This window comes from Sebastes umbrosus, chromosome 21 (assembly GCF_015220745.1).
Source record: "Sebastes umbrosus isolate fSebUmb1 chromosome 21, fSebUmb1.pri, whole genome shotgun sequence".
NCBI classification, from domain to species: Eukaryota; Metazoa; Chordata; class Actinopteri; order Perciformes; family Sebastidae; genus Sebastes; species Sebastes umbrosus.
The window spans coordinates 26,498,262-26,517,473 of NC_051289.1; the positions used below are offsets into that span (position 1 = coordinate 26,498,262).

At 39.0% G+C, this 19,212-nt stretch overlaps 2 long non-coding RNA genes across 2 annotated transcripts in view; one reads left to right on the forward strand and one right to left on the reverse strand.

Annotated features, from left to right (window-relative positions):
• Positions 1-3,050, reverse strand: part of LOC119480408 — a 19,929-nt gene extending 16,879 nt beyond the window's left edge. The window contains exon 1 of the long non-coding RNA XR_005204920.1: positions 2,994-3,050. This is a non-coding gene — a long non-coding RNA (uncharacterized LOC119480408). The remainder of the gene's footprint in view (positions 1-2,993) is intronic.
• Positions 3,051-3,274: 224 nt separating this feature from the next.
• Positions 3,275-19,193, forward strand: LOC119480409. Its single transcript, XR_005204921.1, has 3 exons — positions 3,275-3,327; positions 17,138-17,254; positions 19,174-19,193. It is a non-coding gene; the product is annotated as an uncharacterized LOC119480409 (long non-coding RNA).
• The last annotated feature ends 19 nt before the right edge of the window (positions 19,194-19,212 follow it).

Sequence of the window (19,212 nt, forward strand, 5' to 3'; positions counted from 1 at the left end):
GAAAACTGCATGTTCACATGTTCTAATAAGTGCAGGAGTATATTCTAGTATACGTTACAGTCCCAGTAGCTACAGTTTGTCCCTCTCATGTCTGACCTTTAAACTCCAGTCACAGAGCTAAGCAGACTATTTTCTGATAAAGTCCTTCATCAGCAACGCTTAGAGCTGTTTTAAAGACTCCACAAAGACTCTTCTGAACATCTGCTGCAAAATAAAAACACATTTAATCACTTTACCAAGTTGTGATTGTATTTCTAAATCCAGGTTGCTGGAAACGGCACGTCCTTGCTCTTCTTTTTGTAAAACACAAGCAAAATGTTCACACCTTTTGTATGATATTGGGAGAAACATCGATGTAAAGAAATGTAACTCATATGATAATTTAATACATTTTAAAATGGTGCTTCACATTGTACTAGTTGAGCAATAAGATGTGTAATTTCTGGCTACCATCTGTGTTTGGATGATGAAGAAGAGCTGCAAAGTTGCAACTCAGGAAAAAGGCTGAAATTATTTTTTACTGTGTAACAGACAGAATAATTTTTCATCCAGATATTCAGAAGAATTTTATTTGTATAAATCTGTAAAAGAAAACAAAACAGAAAAAAATACTTAAGTTATATATTAAATAGATGTATTAACATGATTTAAAGATAGAGCTGAGATCTCTCCATTCCTACACCACCATGTTCTTGTTTGGTTGGCTTCGGCTGTGTTCCTAGATCAGGTTTTACACCCTTCATTCACCACACGACCACTCATCCATCTGCTGACACACTGATCACACTGATTCACACACCTCATCACCTCACTGTGGTTTTTGGGTTATTTTACATTTAATAATAAACGTGTACACCTCTCTTGTCATGGCTCATGAGCTGGGTCATGTGACAGCTGTCACCTAGAAAAGATGGAAACTAATCTAAGAAAACTTGTTATAAACTTAAAGAGGTTGAACATTTTATTTCATTTTTGTATTTAATTTTTAGCTTTAGTTACTTTAGTTCAGTTGACTTTCTAAAAGAAGTTGTATACATTTAATTACATTTTTGCATTTCGTTTCATTTTTGCAAAGACCGTGAATCGAAGCCTCGCTGAAGAGAACGGAGCTGCGTTTTCTTTTATGTTTTTCAGTGCGAGCATGTTGAACCAGATCAGCATGATGTGCTATTATATCACACTTACAAAAACGTCAAACTGCCTTCGAATCGTCCCCCACTTGAGGGTGAATCCAATCTTTGACTCCGCTCTCTTTTTCCCATTCTTTGTTTCCCACTTTTTGACATATTTCGCCCACTTAGTACCTGGCATTGTTAGCTAAACTCCATCAACCCCATCAAGATTTGTCTCACAACAACAAAACTCTGAGTGGCGGTGGCGGTCAGTGACTGTCAGTGACTGTCAGCTATCTGTGTGTGGACCAACTAGAGCGGTATAAAGGAGAGAGACAGGAGCCCAAATAAGTAACTACACTTTAGAAACAAGCCCAAAAAAATGCTCCCCCCAATATTAGTAAGGGACTTTTCAGGAAAACAAGCCCAAAGTCAAAGGTTGCAAAAGGTTGTGTCTAGAAGGGAGCCTGCAAATTGCGATATCTGAGTTGAGATCTGCAAAAACTTGCATATACTCTCGAGGGACTCGCTGCCCGACAATTTATCGGCCTAATTCTAATCCAGGGCTGTGGTCGAAAAGATTTCCTTTTAGGAAGGTTCCTAACGGAGTGAAATGACCCGGAAGTATCTCAGTAGCAGCCGTGATGAGAGCTGTTGGAATCCTCTAAATGTTAAGGAAAGGAGCTTCAATGCTTCCTTTATTATCTTCTTTAGCAGAGGATACACTGAACCATCCTTTAACAAAGGAAAGGAGATAATGCCGCCCCACAATTCCTTGTAACTTTTAATGTTGTCGTGCAAGCCTAATTCAGAGGATGGATGGCTTTCCTAGCTAGATTGACAATAAGGGGGTTTCTGAGCAGTTTATACAACACAAGTGCTCGCCATCCAATCACCGAAAATACAAATCTTGCAGAAATCTCCAAATGTCAAAAGTTGTTGATTCCAAATCCCAGCATGGCTTTTTTTCTGGGGTTCCTCAAGGTCTTGGTGTGTTAATGTGGTATTCTGGAGGGATTATTGATCATTTTGATCAATTCTCCAGTGGTAAAAAAATTATTAAATTTAGCACTAAATCTGTGTAACAAATGGTATCAACCCAATGAGACATAATAGAGCATGGGGATGAGCATCATATACTTCTATCATAATGTTCTAATCCCTTACACACTTTCAATATTTATTTTAATTAATTAATTCATGTTTATTTCTGATTTATGACTAGAACAACTTGACACAGTGCTGAGCTGCATCTCAAATTAATCTTCAGGTTCCAGCTTTCAGATGATGTACACCACTTCTATGTGACATCTACTGCTGACCTGCTATCTCCCCCTAATGACCCCCTGTACCCCCCCCTAAAAAAGACTAAAATGGGTCTATTGTGGGTCTCAGAGGGTTAATTCAGCCTGTTTAAGCCAAGAGAGATTCTTATGAACACATCATGTTACATGGCTGTGAACACACACACAGTCACAGATGAACTCAGCTGATTTCCTGTAAATGGAGAGGGAAGGAGCCACACTGATCCATGTGATCCAGGTTATGAGAACAGGGAGGGAACCGTGAAAGAGTGAAAGTGTTCAGTCAGCTCATTTTGAGTCGACAGAGCAGAAGGATGAAAACTGTAGACTGAAGCAGGGTGAGTGTTAATCCAACATTGTATTATTTTACTGTTAAAGTCTCTGAGTTAGTTTCCTCCCTGTGGACTGTAGAGGAGAGAAATGTTAGAATGAACTCAACAGTTTGATTCATCTGTGAACACAACGTTGTGATTGGCTGAATAATCCTCATTAAACCTGCTGTAACCCAAGAAAACAAGCAGAGATTTAAAGAAAAGTGACCAGGTGGAGTTCTGGGTGGTTTTATTATACTGTATACTGTGTGTGTGTGTGTGTGTGTGTGTGTGTGTGTGTGTGCGTGTGTGTGTGTGTGTGTGTGTGTGTGTGTGTGATAGAGAGAGAGGTTGTGTGTTACTTCCTGTTCTCTCAGTCTTGCCTGTGACTCTTGCACAAACTTGTTTCCGTTAAATGTTCACAGTCAGTGTTGCTGTTTGACCTCTCAGGCTGACTTCAGATCAGATGATGAGTGATTGTGTGGAGGAAGAGGAGGACAGAGCAGAGTCTCTAGTCTCTGGCTGTCTGTCTATGAAGAGTAATCAGTCTAAAAATGACCCTCTACACTTCAGTAATGAACCTGGACCCTCAGAGTCAAAGTAAGAGAGCTGCTACTAACTCATTTATAGGACTCATTTTCACTTTCCTCTACCAATACCATGTTTTCTGTTGATTTTGTGTTTCTATTTTAAAATTTCTATTAAAATGTATTTGCTAACTGAAGTTGAACAAACTTTTCTCGACACAAAGAGAATCAAAGCCCAACCCCCCTCCAGCCAGTTTCACTTCCTATTTTTGGTTCACGCTCAGCGGCCCAGTTCCGATCTGACCCCTCCACCCTCCCACTCTGTGGTGGAGTGAACTCTGTTTTTAGTCACACTCACAGCTCAATGAAGCTCCTTCTTTAAGGTGGAGGGGATCAATACAGCAGCCACTTTGGGATGAACTTCCCTCTCTCCTGCAAGGAAATAAATATCAGAATCAGAAATACTTTATTGAGGGGAGGGGGGGGGGGAGGGGGGTTAGGGGTTAGGTTTTGCTCCCGTTCTAGAATATAAATATAAATATATAAAACAGAGGAATCATGAGAAAATATAAATAAGAAATATATATAACAACAGTGCAAATAATAATGCTGAAAAATAGGATCTATGCAAATAATATAAATGTTTAACTGTTCTGTATAAATACATGCAGTGTTAATACCGGAGTAAACCAGATTATTGCACAGCTGAATTATTACACTAAATTATTGCACTGTTAAGTCAGTATTGCACAGTTGGAGATATAATAAATTATGGGGCTATAGAATAAAATATATATATATATACACACAACAATTTACAATCTAATGAACATGTCTTCCGTTTTCTAGTCTAGACAAGGGTATATTTCATCTTAAATACAATCTATTTACTTTATGTTGTTGACGTCTGTATGACAATAAAGTAAAATAAGTTAAATGACTATCAGTTTTATTAGTTTACAAATAAATGTTTGTGCCGGTAGTCACACGGAACTGACATTGGATCACTAAACAGCGTTGCACATTGTCAGTGAGGGCAGCTGGTTAAGTCAACATCGATGCAGGCTCGCTATTGGAGGGTTTTATAACCCACTTCCACTCCCCGTGAATTGGTTTGGAATGGCGCTTAATATGCGGAGCCTCCACGCGAACGCACAAACGGAGTGGAAGTAGGTAGGGAGAGGGTGGAGGGGTGGATTGGAATTAGGCCGCTCTTTCTCAAACAGAGAATGGGGGTGTGGTTAATAGTCAGACATAATTCATCACCATGGCAACCAAGTTGTATCGTTTTTCAAACCAGTTTAGATGAATTTACTGTTTATTAGACCACAAATGAAACCAGAATTATCTCAACACACCGACTCTCTCTCACCCGCTCTCTTCTTCACCGTCTCCTCCTGGCGAGGCGACCGCCTGGCTGCCGCTGCTCCGAGGAGCTGCCCACAGCGCACCGGAGGACATATAGACATGTTGGAGAGGTTGACTGTTTGAAATGCAGTTTCGGGACGTTTTGGAGGTTCACCGTCCACCAGTACCGGCCGCTCTCTCCTCAGCTCCAGCACCGACACCGCACAGGGCTGCACTGAGATTTGTTTATTTCTCTAACAGGACTTTTTCTCTTGTTTTCTGTTGGACCGAAAGTTGTGCTCCCCGTCATTCGGACCTGTTAGAGGTTGGCAAACCTCCAAAACAGCATCGGCTGTTTTCCGTTAATTTATCTCCAGGAGGAGACGGTAAAGAAGAGAGCGAGTGAGAGAGACAGTCAGTGTGTTGTGTTAATTCTGCCGGTGGGATTTTGTGTAATCCACTACGTTGACTGCAGCCGTTCTCAGCACTCACAAATGCCATTACGAAAATAAACACACTAAACTAAGTTGGAGGAAACTAAAAACTAAAATAAAAACCCTCAGTTAGTTTAATTTTTAGCACAAAATTAAAGGGACTATTTGTAACTTTCAGAAATGCTTGTTAACAGCGACACCTGTGGCCGTGAAATCAATGAAAGTCAGCGTCGAGCTCGAGCTTGCTCGCTCTAAATAGACATGAACGAGCATCGCTCAAAACATTGGGGCGACACACATCAGCTAAAACCACAATATCACTCTATATTTCAGCTGCTAGGCAGTAATGTTAGCTGACCAGACAAAGGTCTGCTAATGAATCACTGCTGATCCTAGTGTTGGCTTTTCCTGCCTCAGCGCAGGCTCTTCCTGTCTTCCTGCTCTCTCCGCCCACAGCCGGAGTGAGCAGGGAGACACCGGCACCTGGTCGGAAACGAGACGATAAAGTAACTCGCTGCAGAGCCCCTTCACTTCACAAGACACGGGAAACCTCTGTTGGTCTGGAGGAGCTGCAGCAGTTATTTCTGCACAAATGTCCACTGTACATTCACTAGATATTCTCAGAGCTAAACTAACTCTTCTGCAGTGTGGAGTGTGCGCGCATTCACGTCTAGAGGTGGAGCGAAACAGCGAGAAAGCGCACCCGCTCTGAGTGAAGACAAGCAGGCAGAGGGGGAGAGGCTCCGGCCACACGCGAGCGCGCATGTGTCCCGACCCGGTACATTTATACGCTTAAAAAGTTACAAACAGTCCCTTTAAGTTATTTGTCAAAAAACATTGGCAAAGAGTGTGGCTAATCAACTTAGTCAGGAAATGACTCAAATAAATATGAAATATTATAGAAATGCCAAAAAACACTAGAGGGGGGCCTTACTTTTTACATTCTTCCTCTTCGTATCTGTGACAGCTGTCAGTCACCCAGAACAGCTGTAATCTAAGAGGACTAATACAAACTTTAAACCACATTATTGACAGTAGCAGTAGTTTGTGTGTTTAGAGCTACTGAAATGTCTTTGTCATCAGAGAGTTTATCAAGGATTCATGTGCTATGAATAAAATCATCTTGGTGTTTGCAGAGTTCAGTACAGACAGAGAGCAGAGTCTCCAGTACCCAGCTGTCTGTCTATGAAGAGTGACTGGTCCATGTGGACTCCTCTGAACTTCAGTGATGAACCTGGACCCTCAGAAACAAAGTAAGAGACTGTTTCTACTGTAAGCTGACCTGATGGATGATGATGCATTGAGGATGAAGACTAAATGTTCTGCTAACAGATTTATATTCCTGATGCAGACCTATTAGTGCAGATACTGTTTCAAACTAAGATGGATCTTAGTCTGGGTTTTATAGCCACAAACTACTGATGGTATTTCTGTAACAAAACACCTGAAAACCTCCATTTCACAATTTACACTTCAAGAAAGGGGGCGCTAGTGAGCAGGCGATGAAGTAGGCAGCGTGTTGCAGAGCTCTCCAAAACCTTTTGTCATCTAAGCATTATTCTGGCGTAATACAGACAAAAACACCCACAGTCTTTCACCCAACTTGCTCACTAAACAAATGGAAAAAGAAACCATGGCTCTAAGAAGCAACAAAGGCCGTAATACTAACACTGCAACGACCAGGCCTGTTAAGACTACCGCACCGTCTCCCTCCGGGGCCTCGAGTGACTCAGGTGAGCCAGCTCCAGCAGCGGTAAGCCCAGCTGAAATCATGGCCTTTAAGAACGAACTGCTGTCATCGCTGCGAGCGGATTTTACGGCTATTTTCAAGGACGAGGTTCGGTCTGCGCTTGAAAGTGAAATGTCTGCTATTAAATTAGAGATATAATCTGCCAAAACAGAACTGTGTAACTTTAAAGTTGCTATAAAAGCCGAGGTGGCACATATTGGAAACACCATGGAGGAGATGGAAAGGGGACTTTCTGGATGTTCAGATGACGTCGCCGTTTTACAGCACACAGTGCAACAACTTTCAACCCAGGTGGCTGCCCTAGAGGACAAATGTGAGGATTTGGAAGGAAGATCCCGACGCAACAATGTATGGATAGTAGGGGTACCAGAAGGCCAGGGCAGCTACAGCACAACTGCAGTCTCCGCGCTGCTGAAAGAAGCGTTTCAGCTGGATAAAACTCTACTGGACAGAGCGCATCGGACCTCACAGCCACCACTGAAACCAGGGGCCCCCGCTAGAGCCATAGTGGCCCGCATTCATTACTTCCAGGACTGCTCCAACATCCTGCACCTTGCCAGGGAACGGAGGCGAGTGACGGTGAATGACCTAACCATCTCCGTCTACCCGGACTACACAGCAAGAGTCGCCCGTGCACGAGCAGCATACAACGGCATCACACAGCAGCTGCGGGGGATCGAGGGACTTCGCTTTGGCATACTTCACCCGGCGCGACTTTGTATTACCTACAACGGAGTGGAGAAGATGTTTACGTCGCCCGATGAAGCCCAGAAATACATCACGAAAAACATTACAAAACAAGCGGCTGATCCCCGTTAATGACTGGCTCTCATGGAAGGAGGATATTATTTCTGACTGTAGGTTGTCCAAACTGACTTGACATAATCTCAAACCAGCCTGTCTGGGTAAGTGATGTGCTGATGTCAAGCTAATGTCAGTAGCTTATAAGCCTGTTAATGTACACTGTTGATTTTTCATTTGTTATATTATACAGTAGTGTGCAATATTTAGATAGCAATTGCAGATATCAGATATGTCTAACTTCCTGATGTGAGGTCTTTTTTTTTTTATTACCAGCCTGTTTTCCTATCTACTCTGAGTATAGTGTCAAGCCAATATCAGGTTAATGTCAAGGTCCGTATGTAGGCCTAAATTATTTTCTTTATACAATTGTTATGTTATCTTTATACATTTGCAGTATGTAAACTCTTGATGTGAGTTCACATATAAATAAATAATGGAAGGTTAAAGTGAGTTAGTTGAAACCTTATTGAGGGTTATTTTATTTTATATTCATATCTACGCCCAGAAGTTTTCATGTTTTGTTGAGTTTAGCTTCTAGTTTAGTAGTTTCCCCAATACAAGCACATAGTGTGGATATTGTTACTTTGGGAAGAAGGTTCAACCCAGCTAGGATGGGTGAGAAGGGAAGGGAAATGAGGGACTTAAAGGGTTTTCTGTACTTGGGTTTATTTTTTCATTTGGCTTACATCATATGTTATATTATTTATTTATTTTTTTACTTGTGTAACGATAGGGGCATAACATGCAAATTATTATTTGTCACTAGATATACTCATTATCTCTGGCCATGGCACAGAATGTGACTTCAGGAATGATGGCTACGTGCCCAATCGCATTTGTGAGCTGGCATGTTAAGGGGATGAACCATCATGTGAAACGCAAGAGAGTCTTGACACATTTGCATCAGTTAAAAGTGGATATTGCTTTCCTTCAGGAAACTCATCTGAATATAGCTGATCATTCACGCTTGCACACTAGTTGGGTTGGTGAAGTTTATCATTCAAAATCTCAGTGTAAGTCAAGAGGAGCAGCAGTCCTTATTAGAAAGCATGTACCTTTTATTTCTTCCCAGATTTGTGCAGACCCAATGGGCCGATATGTCATTGTTACAGGCAAATTATATAACACCCCAGTTATCTTAGCTAGTGTCTATGCCCCTAATTGGGACGACGCTGCTTTCTTCACTTATTTCTTCTCCCGATTACCTGATTTAAACGAACATCATTTATTGATAGGTGGAGACATGAACTGCGTGATATCCCCTAGTCTAGACCGTAGCGCTGCCAAAACTACACCAACTTCTAAAGCTGCTCTTTCAATTCAGCTGTTTCTTGATACCTATGGGATGGTTGATGTTTGGCGTGCTCTCAATCCTACTGCTCGCAAGTATTCCTTCTTTTCAGCTGTCCACAAAACATTTTCACGCATTGATCATATCTTAATGGATAAGAATCTTCTTCCTCTGGTGCAGGAATGTGACTACCATGCGATTGTAATCTCTGATCATGCTCCCCTTAAACTGAAGCTTAATCTACCAACCTCAAAAAACACTTACAGACCATGATGACTCAACCCACTTTTACTTTCAGATAAAACATTTTCAGATTTTATCTCATCACAGATTGATTTTTTTCTTGAAATTAATCAAACACCAATAATGTCATCATCAACAGAATGGGAAGCACTTAAGGCATATTTGAGGGGCCAAATTATTTCTTGTAACGCACATCTACGGAAAACCAGAAATTTTCGTGCTAATGAATTGATGACTAAGATTGGTAATCTTGACTCACAATTGGCAACATCCCCATCAGCCGATGGCATTAAAGAACATTTACTCCTCCAAAAAGAATTTGATCTATTAACCACACAAAAAGCTGAGAACCTCCTGATTAGATCTCATCATACATACTACGAGCATGGTGATAAAACAGGGAGGATCCTTGCACACCAACTTCGCCAAAAAGCAGCAAGGCAGGCAATTCCTGAGATCCGGGATGAGTCTGGAATGGTCTGTATAGATCACTCTGCCATTAACTCACACTTTATGAGGTTTTATCATAACTTGTATACATCTGAATCGTTGAGAGATGATTACTTATTTAAATCATTTCTTCAAAGTGTTGAGATCCCTCATATAGACCCTGTGACAGCTGCCGAGCTAGAGTCTCCATTTTCAAGTGGAGAAATTGAGATGGCCATCAGGAGTATGCAATGTGGAAAATCCCCTGGCCCAGACGGGTATCCATCGGAATTCTTTAAGAAATTTTCAAATCAATTAGCTCCAGTTTTAAACTCTGTATATAACGAATCCCTGTCAGCTGGCTCACTGCCTGAAACATTACGACATGCTACCATATCACTTATTCTGAAAAGAAATTGTAAAAAATTGACTGTCCTCTTTCAACATCAGGCGCTTATACGATATAATTTATGGTCCCTCTCCACCCGATGAACCGGAAGTGGTGATATCTCTAGATGCCGAAAAGGCTTTTGATCGGGTGGAGTGGGACTATTTATTTTGTACTCTTGAGAGATTTGGATTTGGACCAAATTTTTTGTTGTGGATTAAAACTCTATATAGTTCACCAATGGCAGCAGTGTGTACTAATCATAATATATCACCTCCTTTTCAACTAACACTAGGGACGAGACAGGGGTGTCCTCTGTCCCCCTTTCTTTTTGTGATTACGATTGAGCCGTTGGCTATAGCTTTGCATAGCAATAAGGATATTAAAGGTATTACAAGGGCAGGGTTGGAACATAACGTCTCGCTATACGCAGACGATATGCTACTCTATCTGTCTGACCCACCCTCCTCTCTTCCTGTAGCTCTTAATCTCTTAATTGAATTTGGCAAAGTTTCTGGCTATAAAGTAAATACAAAAAAAAGTGAATTGATGCCCATAAATTTGGCAGCAAGAGACTCCCCGTTTATTCGTACAGTGACGTTTAAAGTGTGCATGGACAAAATGAAATACTGTATCTTGGTGTGTGGGTCACATACAATTTTAAATACCTCTTCTCAGCAAATTTCCCTCCTTTCCTGTCCTCTCTTAAGGAGGATATTAATCTTTGGGATCTGCTACCTTTATCTCTGGCAGGTAGAATTAACGCTATAAAGATGAACTTATTGCCCAAACTTCTTTATCTGTTTCAGACTACACCAGTCTTCTTAACTAAAACATTTTTCATTTCCCTGGATAGAAAGCGTTCTTCTTTTATTTGGAGTAAGAAGAATCTACGTATACGCAAAGCTATACTACAGAGACCTCGGCAGCAGGGAGGGCTTAGTCTGCCAAACTTTCAGTTCTACTATTGGGCAGCAAATATCAAATTTATTTCCTATTGGATGGAAGGAACTGAAGTAACAGCTGAGCCTGACTGGCTAATACTAGAGAGAGACTCTTGTAAGAACACCTCATTACTCGCCTTATTATGCTCTAGCCTGCCATACTCAGAGCCTATTACTAAATATACTTCTAACCCAGTTGTTATTCATTCTTTAAAAATTTGGAAACAATTCAGACAATCCTTCGAGATCTGTAAATTTTCAATACTGGCTCCCATTGTAAATAACCATACATTCCTGCCACCTTTGACGGATGCCTTATTCAGTGGTTTGGCAGAGAAATGGGATTTGTTTATTTAAAGACATGTTCATAAATGGCTTATTTGCCTCTTTTGAGCAGATTGTTCAGAAATTCAATATTCCCAGGTTACACTTTTTCAGATACCTACAAATTTGCAGCTTCATGTCTTCAAATATCATTCAATTCCCTTCACAGCCACTAGACATGCTCCTAGACTCAATCAATGACATCACCTCACCCAGAAAGGGAAAGATAGGTGACATATATTCATTATTAATGAGAGAAAATATGACAAGTCTTAACTCCCTTAAAAATCAGTAGGAGGGGGATCTGGGTATTGACATTTCAGATACTATCTGGTCAAAGATGATGAGGGGAATATACTCATCTTCCATATGTATGAGACATACTGTCATGCAGTTTAAAATTTTCCACCGACTGCATTGGACCAAAGTTAAACTATCCCAATTCAAATCTGATATAGACCCCATATGTGACCACTGCAAACAGAACCAGGCCACTCTAATTCACATGTTTTGGGATTGTCCTAAATTATCTAATTTTTGGCAATTCATTTTCAATATGCTTTCCAAAACTACCGACATATTCTTAGAACCATCAGGCTGTCTTGCTTTGTTTGGGATGGTACCACAAAATTTTACATTAAACAACAATAAACTAAATCTTTTATCTTTTGCTACGCTGGTGGCCAGATGACAAATTTTGATTAGATGGAAGGATTGCAACCCTCCGACATTTGCACAATGGCTTAGAGACATGTTATATTTTATTAAGTTGGAGAAAATTAGGTATACTATTAATGGGTCAGCCGACAAGTTTTCATTGATTTGGCAACCTTTTCTTAGTCGCGTTGACTCCTTTGACTCAGATAACTTTGTGGCTGATTAAAGTTTGATGTATGTGTGTGTAGGTATATATATGTGTGTATGTATGTATATGTATGTATATATATGTATATGGATATTTGACCAGGAATATTTCAAAGGAAAAGTGCCCTATAGATAGGGCGTAATGTCCTAGACCTCTATCAATTTATCATGATTTATGTTTATTTTTTTATTTTTTTATTTTTGTATCTATTTATTTATATTCATTTTTGTACACTTTCTTTTCTTTTTTTATATCTTTTTTTTAAAAAAATAGAGGGCCTCTCTGGGTATTGTCATGGGTGGGGGTGGGGGGTGGGTGGGATATATACCAGTCCAAACATGTTTGTGCAATGGATTGTAAGAGTTGTATTAACAAAATGTATCAATAAACTCTGTTTAAAAAAAAGAAAATATTCATATTTTTGCCCGAACTTTGAAGTCGCTGTAAAGATTTACAAATATTCAAAATCGGAAAGAATGTGCTTCAAATGTGTAATTAATTTTCTCATATTTATCCTCAAAATACTTTGTTGGTTTGACATTTCCTAAAATCAGCTGTTATGACAGCTTCTTTGAAGTGGGGTTGTATGTATACTCCCGTGTTCTGGGAGGTAAAATTACTGCTTTTGTGAATGGAGTCTGCTGGCTTTGAAGAAAGCGACACAACAGCTTCAGTTCCCCATCAGAAAGGGCTGTCTGGCGGCGAGGTAAAGGGCTGTCTAACGGCAAGGTAAAGCGGCTGTGGACGGGAGCAGCAGCAAAATGTATTTTAGCCACATAAAAGAGCTTCTTCTATGCGCTGATCCAAGTTCTCCATAGTGATGAAGTTCTTTGCATCCTCCTGCAGCTTCAAAATTTCCTTCTCTTTTTCTTTGATGAATTCTTGCTGCTCTTGTTCTCGCTGAATGGCTTTTCCTTCTGGACCCTCAAAACCCTGAGATTGAGCAAGCAGAGGTTCTGCTGGTCGTTGAAGGCCTAAAAAAAAATATCCGTTTGAGTGTACGCTATATTTAGAATATTTTCTCTGCTTTTCCTCCAACTATTAACTCTGTTCAAACACTAAACAATCTGATAAAATCAAGAAATATGGTGGATATTTGGAGAATACAACACCCTGACAAAAAAGAATATTCATTTTACTCACCGGTGCACCAGTCATATACTAGAATTGACTATTTAATAGTGGAGGCTGGTTCAATCCCCAATATTAGCAACACACTTTATCACAATATATTGATTTCTGATCACAGTCCTGTTACGCTGCAGCTACAGTCTTCCCTTTCCAAACCAAAATATAATTGGAGATTTAACCCTCTACTACTGTCATCACCAGGATTTAAAGAATACATGGCCAATAAACTCAGAGACTTTTTAGAGATCAATGATGACGGAGAAGTTTCAGACTACTCTCTGGGAAGCACTTAAAGTTACAATGAGAGGATTTATTATTTCTTTTGAGACCTCAAGGTAAAAGGAAAGATGTAAGAGACTGAAAGAAATCAAACAAGAAATTACTCATATAGAACAAATATATAAAACATCTCTTTTACAGTCTGACTATAACAAGATCCTGAAATTAAAATCAGAATATAACTCTGTCCTTGGAGGGGAAATAAGTAATCTACTACTGAAGACGAGACAAAAACATTTTGAATTGAGTGATAAACCACAAAAATTACTGTCAAGACAACTTAAAGGAGAGCAGGCAAAGACTGCTATTCATAAAATACAGTCCAAAACCGGTGAAGTACTCACTGACCAACAAGATATTAACAATTGTTTTAAAGAATTCTACTCCGATCTCTATACCTCTACGTCCACAGCAACAGAGACAGATTATTCCCAGTTCTTTAGTCCTTTAACTCTGCCACATCTAAATGAGAGCAATCAGCGCTCTTTGGATGAAATGTTTTCTGTTGCTGAGTTAGTGGAAGCAATTAAGGCATTCCCCACCAGTGAATGCCCTGGACCGGATGGGTTTGGTGCTGAGTTTTACCAAGCATTTCATGAGATAGTAACACCTTTCTTACTTAGAATGATAAATGATTCAATTGCAAGAAAAGCGCTTCCACGGTCCCTCTATGAGGCAAATATATGTCTGTTATTGAAAAAGGGAAAAGATCCCATGGATCCTGCTAATTACCGGCCCATTTCTTTGCTCAATCTTGATCATAAAATTTTAACAAAAGTATTGGCCACCAGATTAAATAAACATATAGCAACAATTATCCACCCAGATCGAGTGGGCTTTATCCCAGGCAGGCTTTCCTTTTTCAATGTGCGTCGCGTGTTAAACATATTGTATTCTGACTTAGGTAAGAACACTCAAGCAGCCGTCCTGACATTGGACGCCCATAAAGCTTTTGACTCTATCGAATGGCCTTACTTATTTGAAACTTTGAAGAGGTTTGGATTTGGGAAAACTTTTGTGGACTGGATTGAAATGATTTATTGCCCTCCTAAATCCTCTGTCTTAACAAATAATACCACTTCAGTGCCATTTAGTTTACATCGGGGTGTGAGACAGGGAGATTGCTTGTCCCCTTTGTTATTTAATATAGCATTAGAACCTTTGGCAATTGGGATAAGAAATCACCCACATATAAAGGGTATTCCAGCTGGTACAGCAGAATGTCTTGTTAGACTTTATGCCGATGATTTACTTGTTACCTTAATGGACCCTGAAGTGGGTGTTCCTTACCTTTTACAATATATTAAAACATTCAGTAAAATTTCTGGTTACACAATAAACTGGGGTAAAAGTGAACTGCTGTTTACTGGTGAAAATACAATTTTACAAGATTGCCCTTTTAAGATTGTTCAGAACTATATCACATATTTAGGACTTAAAATCTCAAAAAAATCCTAAACTTTTGCTCAAATTAAATCTGTTAGAAGGTATTGATAAATTGAAACGCAGCATAGAATACTGGAGGACTCTGCCCCTATCTATGATTGGCAGAGTAAATGCCATTAAGATGGTATCTCTACCAAGATTTTTATATCTCTTTCAAAATTTGCCGATAAGGATCTCGGCTGATTTTTTTAAGAAGCTAGAGACAATTATTTTAGATTTTATCTGGGGTTATAAAAAACACAGACTGTCTAAAAAACATCTGTTCAGGCCCACTTTGGATGGTGGTCTGGGTCTTCCAGTATTTAAAGACTACTACTGGGCAGCCAATGCTAGGGCACTGGCATACTGGCAATGGGGTTTTCCAGACCACGAATCACTAAATTCTGCCCCCCTCTGGCTAAAACTGGAGCTTATATCTTTAATAAAACCATATTCCTCATTATCCTCCTTACTCTACACTAATCTTGTATCTGCTATTAAATCAGTAAGTCATAGTTTTGTTGTCAGAAATTCACTGAAAATTCTTAGTCAAATTAAACATATCTACAAAGTCCCTAGTATTTCGATATATACACCATTTTGCCACAACCATGCCTTTACCCCAGCATCACTGGACAATACATTTGCTGCATGGTGTGTAAAAGGGCTGAAGTGCATAAAGGACTTTTATTTAGACAACAAGTTTGCATCTTTCGGTCAATTAAGCTCAAAGTATAATTTACCACATTCCAATTTTTTCCGTTATATGCAACTTAGGCACTTTGTGAGGGAAAATATTCAAAATTTTGAATCTACTTGCGAGAGAAACGCTTTTCTAGAATTGCTTTCTCTTTCACCAGAGAGTAAGACGCTTATCTCCAAATTTGTGAATTATTTCTCCAAAGATTCTGAATCTGTTAACTGTATTAAGAAGGCTTGGGAAAGGGAAATTAATGACGTGTTGCCTGATAAACTATGGAAGACTGCACTCTCCCGTATTCATAGTTGTTCAATAAATAGCAGGCATAGGTTAATTCAGTTCAAAGTGATTCATCGTTTTCATTATTCTAAAGTCATGTTACATAAATTTTACCCCTGTGTCTCCAATTTGTGATAAATGTAAATCAAATGATGGTACATTGCTGCATTTATTTTGGGACTGTCCATTAATTTATCAGTTTTGGTCAAGAATCTTCTTCTTTTTTTCTGGGGTTTATCGAAAGGACTCTCTCTCCTGACAGAGATTTGGCTCTTTTTGGATCTTCAGTGGACTCCTCAACTCTCCCTTTACATATCCAAACAGCTCTATTGATGGGCATGGTATTAGCAAAAAAACTTATTCGCAAAGACTGGAAGACACCAACTCCACCGTGCTTCAGAAACTGGTTGCATGAATTGGTCTCAGTTATACACATGGAGAAATTGCGAGCCAATAATTTAAAATGTCAACATAAATGGGAAGAATCTTGGGGCCCCTTTTTGCAATATTTGGACTCAGTTTGACAATATTTCTATTTATATATTGATTGTTTTGTTTTCCTTTTCTCTGTTCTGCTGTTGAATACTTCCACTATGGATGGCCTGCATTTAACTATCACATGGATGATACTGTATGTAATGATATGTATGTTTTGTCCATGACATGCGATTTAGATAATTCTCTCTTAGGGATTTATATTACTCCTTCCCGGGTATAAAAGTGTGTGTGTGAGTGTGTGAGTGTGCGAGTGCATGAACTTTCGGGTTTGGTTGCGGGTTTTGATTTTTGTTTGATGTATGTTTAAAATGTTTAAAATTTGTCAATAAAAATAATATAAAAAAACCCCCAAAAAAAACCAACATACGTCCGTAGTTTTCAGATTTGAATACATAAGGAACACCACTGGGAAGATACAGAATGATATAAAAACAAAATGATGCCATGCCAATGCCATGATTCTGTTGATTGTGTGTTTGTATATTAAATTTCTACTAAAATGTATCTACTAACTGAAGTTTAACAAACTTTTCATGACAGAAAGAATTCATTTGTGCATTCTTCCTCTTCGTATCTGTGACAGCTGTCAGTCACCCAGAACAGCTGTAATCTAAGAGGACTAATACAAACTTTAAACCACATTATTGACAGTAGCAGTAGTTTGTGTGTTTAGAGCTACTGAAATGTCTTTGTCATCAGAGAGTTTATCAAGGATTCATGTGATATGAATAAAATCATCTTGGTGTTTGCAGAGCTCAGTACAGACAGAGAGCAGAGTCTCCAGTACCCAGCTGTCTGTCTATGAAAAGTGACTGGTCCATGTGGACTCCTCTGAACTTCAGTAATGAACCTGGACCCTCAGGCACAAAGTAAGAGACTGTTTTTACTGTAAGCTGACCTGATGGATGATGATGCATTGAGGATGAAGACTAAATGTTCTGCTAACAGATTTATATTCCTGACGCAGAACTATTAGTGCAGATACTGTTTCAAACTAAGATGGATCTTAGTCTTGGTTTTATAGCCACAAACTACTGATTGTATTTCTGTAACAAAACACCTGAAAACCTCCATTTCACAATTTATCAATTTAAATCATGTTTTTATTCAGATCCACTGCAACAGGAAATAAACGGGGACACATCTGGAATGTTTACTTTTACAACTGTGAAATGGTCTAAAGATCTGCAATTATTCAAAATCTGGAAGAATGAGCTTCAAATGTGTAATTCATTTTCTCATATTTGTCCTCAAAATATTTTGTTGGTTTGACTTCTCCTAAAATCAGCTGTTATGACCTACTGGGTGTCATCTTGAATCAATGCACATCATAATTGTGCAACATGTGGTGAAAAAGCATCAGTAGAAAATATTTGCTCACCTTGATTCTATGTGTTGATGGTTTGAGTTTGTTCTTTCACTACATATGTAGAATATGGTGAAGGAAAAATCTGCTCAAAGGTCCACTTACTAATGATCCAGAGCTTTCAGTTGAAAGCTTTGGATCATTATTATGTGGACCTTTGAGCTTAGATTCTCTGCACCACGTATTGTTTCTGAAGGTCAAGAACAAACATCTCTGGTGTAAAACTATCTGCTGACAAAACAAAGTGCATGAAATGGTCAAATGTCGATTTGTACCACTTCTGTTTTTTTAGAATATTTGAATTCATGCCTTCATTTGATAGTTGACAGTAGAAAGTGGCAGAAAACACATTGACATTAAAAAGAGGAACACCAAGGACACCAGTGTTACATGATGTCTGTCTTAGACTGCTGGTCTACCTCAGTATTTAGACCACTTCTAACCTCAGTTCAGTCACCTCAGTGGTGATATGAATGGAGTATAGAATTCCAACAACATTTGCAATATAAATAAACATGCTGTCACTTTCTTCATTTATTTTATATGTTAACAATAAACACTTATAAAACAGGGAAACTGTGACAGACCTCTCTGGCTTCTTTCATCTTTCAGTAGTTGTAGTTAATGCAAGTGTTGTCCATTAAAGCTACCATAATGGTAGCTAGTTAGTAAAATAACGTTAGCTATAATTAATTCCATATCATTTACTAGACTTTGTTTGACCACGTATAGCACAGATGGGAATAGTCCAAGATACCTTACTGGTGTGCTGTTTTCTGTCATGGATCTCTCCGTTCCAGTGGACAACACTTCCATAAACTATAACTACTGGAAAACTAAAGAAGTCAGAGAGGTCTGACACAGTTTCCCTGTTTTATAAGTGTTTATTGTTAACACATAAAATAAATTCAGAAACTGACAGCATGTTTATTTATATTGCAAATGTTGCTGAAATTCTATACTCCATTCATATCACCACTGACAGGAAGTCACTGTTTACCGTGATGACGCTGCCACCTCGTGGTTTACCAGGGCGTTCTCTCAATATGTGCATGCATGAGCAAGTTGCAGTATTTTTATATAGTTATATAGTTTATTTAGTTATTTAGCCTCCAAAATAATATTAATGTTTTAAAAATGGCCGTTGTTCCTCTTTAATAAACAAACTTCAGTCAGATCACTAAATGTTCAATAAGACAGTCAGACAAGAAAAGCACCTAATTCTTGTTTATTAAAGCAGGAGAGTTAAAATAAAGGAACATTTTCATCACAGACTGAATGCTGAATTTCAAACAGAAAAGTACCAACACTTTAACTCTTTCCTGTAACCATCTGAGCTTCTAGACATTATCGGACAAGTCTTAATATTTTTTTTTCCAACAATCAACAAATGATTTTAGTAATAAAGTAATGTCTCCACAGAGAGAAGAAGGAGGAGCTGATGTCCAGATCCAGAACAAG